Consider the following 8,726-nt stretch of genomic DNA (forward strand, 5'->3'; position numbering starts at 1 on the left):
AAAAGTTAATATTGTCCACCAGCGCCAAGCATATACATCAGTATGCACACCCCCCCCCCTCCAAGTGTAACAGTACAAAACACACCTACAGCTACAGATTCAGCAGTATGTACAACCCCCCCCCCCCCCCCCCCCCAGTGTCACTGTGCAGAACACACATACAGCTACAGATTCAGCAGTTAGTATGTACACCCCCCCCCCCAAGTGTGTAACAGTGCAAAACACACCACCAGCTACAGATAGATCAGTATGTACACCCCCCCCCCCCCCCATGCAAGTGTTACAATGCAATACACGTCACACCTACAGCTACAGATACATCAGTATGTACACCCCCCCCCGCCCCCCCCAAGTGTAACAGCTAGTGCAAACCACACTTACAGCTACAGATTCAGCAGTATGTACTCCACCCCCCCCAGTGTAACAGTGCAAAAATCACTAACAGCTACAGCAGTATGTACCCCCCCTCCCCCTACAGCTACAGAAGTATGTTACCCCCCCCCCCCCCTGTAACAGGACAATACACACCTACATCTACAGCAGTATGTACACCCCCCCCCCCCCTCCCCACTGTAACAAGACAAAACACACCTACATCTATATTTACAGCAGTGTGTACAACACCCCCTCCCCCACTGTAACAGGACAAAACACACCTACATCTACATATACAGAATAAGATACAGCAGTATGTACTCCCCCCCCCCCCCCCCCTCACTGTAACAGCAAAACTAACATTGAGAGCCAAAAAAAACCGAAATCACTTACTCGCTCCATCCGTCGGTTGTCCTCGAGTTGACGTCTGAATCTGATTGTCATTGCCAAGAGCCTGACTCACTGGCTACACAACTATTCTCACCGCCACCACGTGGCACTGGGACCAGCACTCAGATTGAGATCCCGAGGCGACATTCGTCTCGGATAACATATCATCAATGTGCTGTCCAACATTCCCAAGAATGTCTCTTCTTTCGATATTAACTTGAACTAAGAAAACAAATAAAATTCGCTCACGCGGGAAAGCAGCAGCCATTTGCACACTCAATCTTGTTTACCGTAAGGAAAGCTATTTGAATATTTCAAGTAAATGATGGCGTATTTTTAAAATGTAAAACTCATGATTTGAGCTCATGCTGTATTTGATTGCAAATATGCAAATAAAACTTACAATTAATTATCCTACTCCTATGTGAAAAAGTCAACAAATATGAATAATTTAGTTTCGCATTTGCATGGTCAGTCTCATAATGTCACGCCGTTGCTGGACCGACGCTTGAACAGGGGACGTAACAAATGTTAAAATAATGATCATCAATTTGTTATCTCCCGTAACTCTGCATAATTTTATCGACAGCAACATTGCGTCGGGCCGATGTCGGGGTTTATTACGTACATTTGCCGAGTTTTACACACAGTCAAACGGTATCGGCGCGACAACGGACGACGACACACGACATAAGACGACGTCACCCGACTGAAATCGTCAGTCGGCCGACGAAAGCTTGCTAGCTGGGCACGAGAAACTATGCACAGGGTGGACACATTTTAAGTCTGCTCTCACGTGTTTTGTTTGAGTTGACTCTTACTTGATACTTACCAGTGAATATACAGCATGTTGACTGTGTTGTTTTCTGTTGTGTCTCGTGTCTGTTCACTTTAAAGGCCGTTATGTCGAAGCTCTTGTGGACGTTTTGTGTTGTCCAGATTTAAATGAAACATTTCTTAGTGTGTTTACTTTTGTTATTCGTTAAAGAGATTCTTTGTGCAGCCGCTGCAGCAACGGCGTTCTGAATTAGTAGTGACGTCATGAAAACACATCCATCTTACAGTCAACCTGCGCACACTTGCATGGGAAGGTGGAGATTAAGCCAATTAATACCTGCGAAGTCACAGATTTCAATTGCTTCGTGCGTCTTTGTTTCTTGACCAGAACTCTTGATTTTGGTACCGTTGTGTTCCTAAGACTCTGCACTTTCCTTTGATGTGAAGCTCACTAGCACTGTGTATAACTGGATTAAACACGCGATAACCGCTAATGAATAAAGTAATTAAGTTCCGATTAAGTTACACACAGCGACTAATTTGAACCTGGTAGAGTGAGGATTGTATTACCGCAACAGTTGGTCTTCATCCTGATGTACCCGTCTACGTATGCTCCCGTCGCGATATAACCTTGAATGGTTGAAAACGACGTTAAACACCAAATAAAGAAAGAAAAGTACGTATGTTCGGTTTTGATTATCTGCTATAGGAAGTAGATCATATCGACAAAGTATTAATTATGGCGGCCATTTGCATTTCATATTTTACTAAATATCTGCATCCTCTTGCAAATAATTAAAACACGACAGAATCACCATTGAATGTCAACTAGCACACGTGAATATGAATGGCTGGGACACGTTGATGACGGTCTTACTAACAACTATACACAGGGTGGTCCACACTAACAACTATACACAGGGTGGTCCACACTAACAACTATACACCGGGTGGTCCACACTAACAACTATACACAGGGTGGTCCACACTAACAACTATACACAGGGTGGTCCACACTAACAACTATACACAGGGTGGTCCACACTAACAACTATACACAGGGTGGTCCACACTAACAACTATACACAGGATGGTCCACACTAACAACTATACACCGGGTGGTCCACACTAACAACTATACACAGGCTGGTCCACACTAACAACTATACACAGGGTGGTCCACACTAACAACTATACACAGGGTGGTCCACACTAACAACTATACACAGGGTGGTCCACACTAACAGTTTTTATTTCACGTTCATATTCTCACTTTATTATTCTCACTTTATTTTCATCGACGGTATTGACGGGGCCGGCTATTGTTTATAGAGAAACATTCAAATAACATTTATCAATTATCGATGGCCGAAGCTTTTTATTTATTTTTACAGCTAGCATGACGGAATCTTTCGTGGCTGCGTTGGGAGCAGTGGGCAGGGGTGACTGAAGAAATAAAAATCCCAGTTAGGACAAGATTGCCAATTAAGGAAAAGATGATCTAGAGTTCTCTTCTTCTCTCACCAAGACGCCGTGTGCATGCCACTCATCAGACTGGACTTTGTCTTTAGCTATTCACGTCAGCTGACTCAGAGAGTGATTGTCATTCACACTGAATATACACATTAAGATTGAGACGTGAGAATGTCACTCATCTGATTGAACTATGTCTCTAGCTGTTCACGTCAGCTGTCTTAGAGAGTAACTGTCATTCACACTGAATATACACATTAAGATTGAGACGTGAGAATGTCACTCATCTGACTGAACCATATGTCTTTAGCTGTTCACGTCAGCTGTCTCAGAGAGTGAGTGTCATTCACACTGAATATACACATTAAGATTGAGACGTGTGAATGTCACTCATCTGACTGAACTATGTCTCTAGCTGTTCACGTCAGCTGTCTCAGAGAGTGAGTGTCATTCACACTGAATATACACATTAAGATTGAGACGTGTGAATGTCACTCATCTGACTGAACTATGTCTCTAGCTGTTCACGTCAGCTGTCTCAGAGAGTGACTGTCATTCACAGTGATATGTACACAAATCGACAAACCTTCTCTGTACATGTTTAGGAAAAAGCTGTGAAAATATTCTAACATGAATATTTTGGAACTATAAGACAATACAAACTTAGGGTTAGTGTTTTGGAACACCGACAGTGCGGACTTGTGGAAGATGTTGTTTGTTAAACTATGCTTATATTGCGATGTTGGCACGGTGTGCTTGCTGTCTGTTGCTCGCAATACTCATTCTTTACAGTCACTTTGGGGTGGTAACAAGTTTTTATTCGGTAGCACAAAAGAAGAAACAAACACATTTCTCAGGTCAGTGGAATGGTTTATCAAGGCTATAGTAGGTGTTCATGTTCTCTCACCGTTACTGTGTAAGAAACAAACACATGTCTCAGGTCAGTGGAATGGTTTATCAAGGCTATAGTAGGTGTTCATGTTCTCTCACCATTACTCTGTATGAACCAAACACATGTCTCAGGTCAGTGGAATGGTTTATCAAGGCTATAGTAGGTGTTCATGTTCTCTCACCATTACTCTGTATGAACCAAACACATGTCTCAGGTCAGTGGAATGGTTTATCAAGGCTATAGTAGGTGTTCATGTTCTCTCACCGTTACGGTGTATGAACCAAACACATGTCTCAGGTCAGTGGAATGGTTTATCAAGGCTATAGTAGGTGTTCATGTTCTCTCACCATTACTGTGTATGAACCAAACACATGTCTCAGGTCAGTGGAATTGTTTATCAAGGCTAGAGTAGGTGTTCATGTTCCCTCACCGTTACTGTGTAAGAAACAAACACATGTCTCAGGTCAGTGGAATTGTTTATCACGGCTATAGTAGGTGTTCATGTTCCCTCACCGTTACTGTGTATGAACCAAACACATGTCTCAGGTCAGTGGAATGGTTTATCAAGGCTATAGTAGGTGTTCATGTTCTCTCACCGTTACTGTGTAAGAAACAAACACATGTCTCAGGTCAGTGGAATGGTTTATCAAGGCTATAGTAGGTGTTCATGTTCTCTCACCGTTACTCTGTATGAACCAAACACATGTCTCAGGTCAGTGGAATGGTTTATCACGGCTATAGTAGGTGTTCATGTTCTCTCACCATTACGGTGTATGAACCAAACACATGTCTCAGGTCAGTGGAATGGTTTATCAAGGCTATAGTAGGTGTTCATGTTCTCTCACCATTACTCTGTATGAACCTAACACATGTCTCAGGTCAGTGGAATGGTTTATCAAGGCTATAGTTGGTGTTCATGTTCTCTCACCATTACTCTGTATGAACCAAACATAGCTGTGTTACCTATGCGAGGTATGTCGGTGTGTTTTAAATATGAAGAAGCCATGTTTTCTGCTCAGTGTACACACTGACTCAGATCGGCAGTGTTTCGCTTTCTCTCACCCCCCCTCCCCCCCCTCCCCAACCCCCCCCCCCCCTCCCGTCTTCACACACGAACCCAACCTCCTCCAAACATCTCTCTCTCTCTCTCTCTCTCTCTCTCTCTCTCTCTCTCTCTCTCTCTCTCTCTCTCTCTCTCTCTCTCTCTCTCTCTCTCTCTCTCTCTCTCTCTCTCTCTCTTTCTCTCTCTCTCTTAACAAATACTACAAAATGACACATACAACCAAAATCACACAAAAGGACAGCAGCGTAGGCCTGCGTTATGGTTTGACGATGATTGTAATACGGCGAAGACTGTTGCACGGCAACGCTTGACTGATTATAGACTTAGTAAATCAGATACAGACCGCGAACTTTATGTACAAGCACGGAAACAGTATAAGACGTTAACCAAAACAAAGAAAATAAGCTATAGCCGTAATAAAGCTTTACATCTGGCTTCTTTGGGAAAAGATGGGACATTATTTTGGAAGGAAGTAAAGCAGTTATCGGGAAGAAAAAAGTCAGGGATTTCTAAGGAGGTTACTGATGCGCAGTGGTTTGAACATTTTCAGCAGCTATTTAATGTTGACGTTGTAAGGCAAGCGGAGAGAGAGGGAGAGGGTGGGCAGGCTGGTGCAAGGGAAGCATCCGATGATATATGTGCCGACTTGAATGCAGTAATTACAGAATCTGAGGTTTTAGAAGCCATTAGAAATTTGAAAAAAGGAAAAGCATGTGGTAGCGATAAAGTTCTAGCGGAAATGTTAAAGTTAGTTGCTGATACTGCTGTGCGCTTCCTCACAAAACTATTTAATATCCTGTTTGACCAGGGCATTTATCCGGATGAATGGGCAAAAGCTATTATTGTTCCAATCTTTAAAAAGGGTGATCCCAAGTTAACTGCGAATTACCGCGGGGTTTCATTACTTAGTGTAGTCAGTAAATGTTATACTTTTGTCTTGAATAAGAGATTAGTGAAATGGACGGAAGAACATAAAAAACTAACAGAATCTCAGGCTGGTTTTAGGCGTGGTTATTCCACCGTGGATCATATCTTTACATTAAAGGCTGTTGTTGATAAATGTTTTGCAAAGAGAGGATGTAAATTATATGTATGTTTTGTGGATCTACGCCAGGCATTTGATTCTGTTCAAAGAGAACCATTGTTTGACGTTTTGATGCAGTATGGTATGAATGGAAAATTTATGAAAGCAATAGTTGCCATTTACCAAAATGTTTTGTCATGTGTGAGGATTGAAGACAGAATGACTGATTTTTTTGAGTGTCCAGTAGGGGTCCGTCAAGGTTGTATTTTAAGTCCACAAATGTTTTCCCTTTTTATAAACGAGATAGCTAACTCTGTGGAAAACGGTGGAATGCATGGCATTCAGTTTTTGCCCGGTCTTGTCGAATTATTTATTTTACTTTTTGCGGACGACCTAGCTCTCCTCTCTGACACAGCACTGGGATTACAAAGGCAGATTACTGTTTTAAACGATGCATGTAAAAGACTGTACCTAAACATTAACATTGATAAAACTAAATGTATGGTATTTAGAAAAGGGGGGTTTTTGGGTAAGAATGAAAAATGGTATTTGAATGGAAAATTGCTTGAGGTTGTTAATGAATATAATTATTTAGGTTTTGTGTTTACTACAAAAATGAGTTTGAAAAGGGGAGTTGATTTTTTAGCGGTGAAAGGAAGGCGAGCATGCATTGACTGTATTAGACACGTTAGAAAACTGAATGATATCTCCAAAAGTTGTTTTTTCAAAATTTTCGATTCCCAGGTGCAATCCATATTTATGTACTCTTCCGAAATGTGGGGTCTCCAAAGATTGGACAATATAGAAAAGGTTCACACTCTTGCATGCAAAAGGTTCTTAAGTGTTCCTCTTAAAGTATCCAACAAGTTTGTGTATGGAGAACTGGGACGCTACCCTTTGTACATCAACAGTGCAGTAAGGTGCATAAAATATTGGTTGAAGCTGTTGACACTAGATATATCCAGAATTCCCAGACAGGCATACTTAATGTTAAAAAACTTGGACGAGCGAGGTAAAACATGCTGGGCAACACATGTAAAGAATACATTGTTTAGCACGGGGTTTGGATATGTTTGGTTACAACAAGGGGTGGGGTGTGAAAAAACATTTATTTCTTTGTTTAAACAGAGAATGGCTGATATGTATTTGCAGGAATGGAATGGTTCCATTATAAGTAATGACATTTATCAAAACTACCGATTATTCAAAACAGTTTTTGAAAGTGAGAAGTACTTTGATTTCATTGACAAAAAATGTTTCCGCGATTGTTTGATCAAATTGCGTCTGGGTGTGTTGCCTATTGGAGCTTCGTGTTTTAGAAGAACATTTGGAAGGGACAGGAATATTCTATGCAAGCTTTGCGATGTTGTGGAAGACGAAAAGCACTTTGTATTTGATTGTCCATTGTATGCAAACGCCAGGGCTAAGTTTCTAAATACAAGATATAACTCATTAAATTGTGTGAATATTCTCCGCAACGGCTCGTCATCTGATATTCGTAGATTAAGCATTTACTTGTTTATTGCTCTAAAAACTCGCCTGGAGTTTACTGAAAACATAGCTCAAGACGACTGATTGTGACTGTATTACTTTACCGCGTATGTTTAGTTTTGTATCTTTGTCGCTTTGCCGCTGTATGTGTTTAGTTTTGTATCTTCGTGTTGCTTTGCCGCTGTAGGTATTTTTGACTTGTATTTTTGTTTGTAACGACCCTATTCTAGGGGCTAGAGGCCTGAAGAATAAATGATGTTCTTGTTCTTGTTCTTGTTTTTCTTTCTCTCGCTTTCTCTCTCTCTCTTAACAAATACTACAAAATGACACATACAACCAAAATCTCAGGGACAGCGCGTTATGACTCGAACCTGTCAAGACTGATCACGTGACTGGCTGAAGGGGCGTGGCCAGAGTGTGCTGGCTGTGTGTCACTATGAGCGAGTTTTGGCGTCAACTAAGGTGACTCGAGTCGAACCGGAGGTCGCAAAAACTCGGTCCGGTACGACTGGAGTGACGTCACCGGTTAACCAACTTTCAACCTTGCTTCCTGCGTAGGGTCTCTCCAGTTCCAAGATGGCTGCCAAGGCGAGGTGAGAAACTTCTGCAAATATTTTTTGACAAAGTTACGGATTGTGAGAAGACATTTGTTGTAAATCACTTAGCCTTTCAAAAATTAAGGATACTGGGTTGGATACTGTCTTGGTTTTAATGCATTTTATTTTAGCAGTGATGTTTATTTTGGGAAGAAATGAGGTCAACAGGAGTTTGGGTGCGATTTCGGCTCAAATGTACTTTAGCGCCCTGAACTTTTACCCGGCTGTTTTGCGCTCGATTTTCACGCTCACTTCTTCATTGACGTTCGAATCGATAGTTCGATGTTTTGGCATTACATTCACATCAACAATAAAACAGTACTGCTTGTTCATCATCGTCGTCCATCAACTCTCCACAACAGTAAATCCGTAACGCGCTTGTCGCCATCTTGTTGCAAGGGACGCGACTGGACACAACCCAACAGCGTTTCCGCGAAGAAAAAAACCAGACATGCGCAGTGACCCTACCGTAGCTCAACCCTGTTCCTCGCGAAAACTCGCTCTATGTCTATTTATCAAAGCGTGTTGTGTGAATGTCAGTTAAAAGTCTGGGTTTCTCAGGGCGTCGTCACTGTTGACTTGTGCACATATACAGTTCAGAACATTCCTTACTGACGGTCTGTACTTGAGCCAAAAGTCGACAAA

Source organism: Littorina saxatilis, linkage group LG16, assembly GCF_037325665.1.
Source record: "Littorina saxatilis isolate snail1 linkage group LG16, US_GU_Lsax_2.0, whole genome shotgun sequence".
NCBI classification, from domain to species: domain Eukaryota; kingdom Metazoa; phylum Mollusca; class Gastropoda; order Littorinimorpha; family Littorinidae; genus Littorina; species Littorina saxatilis.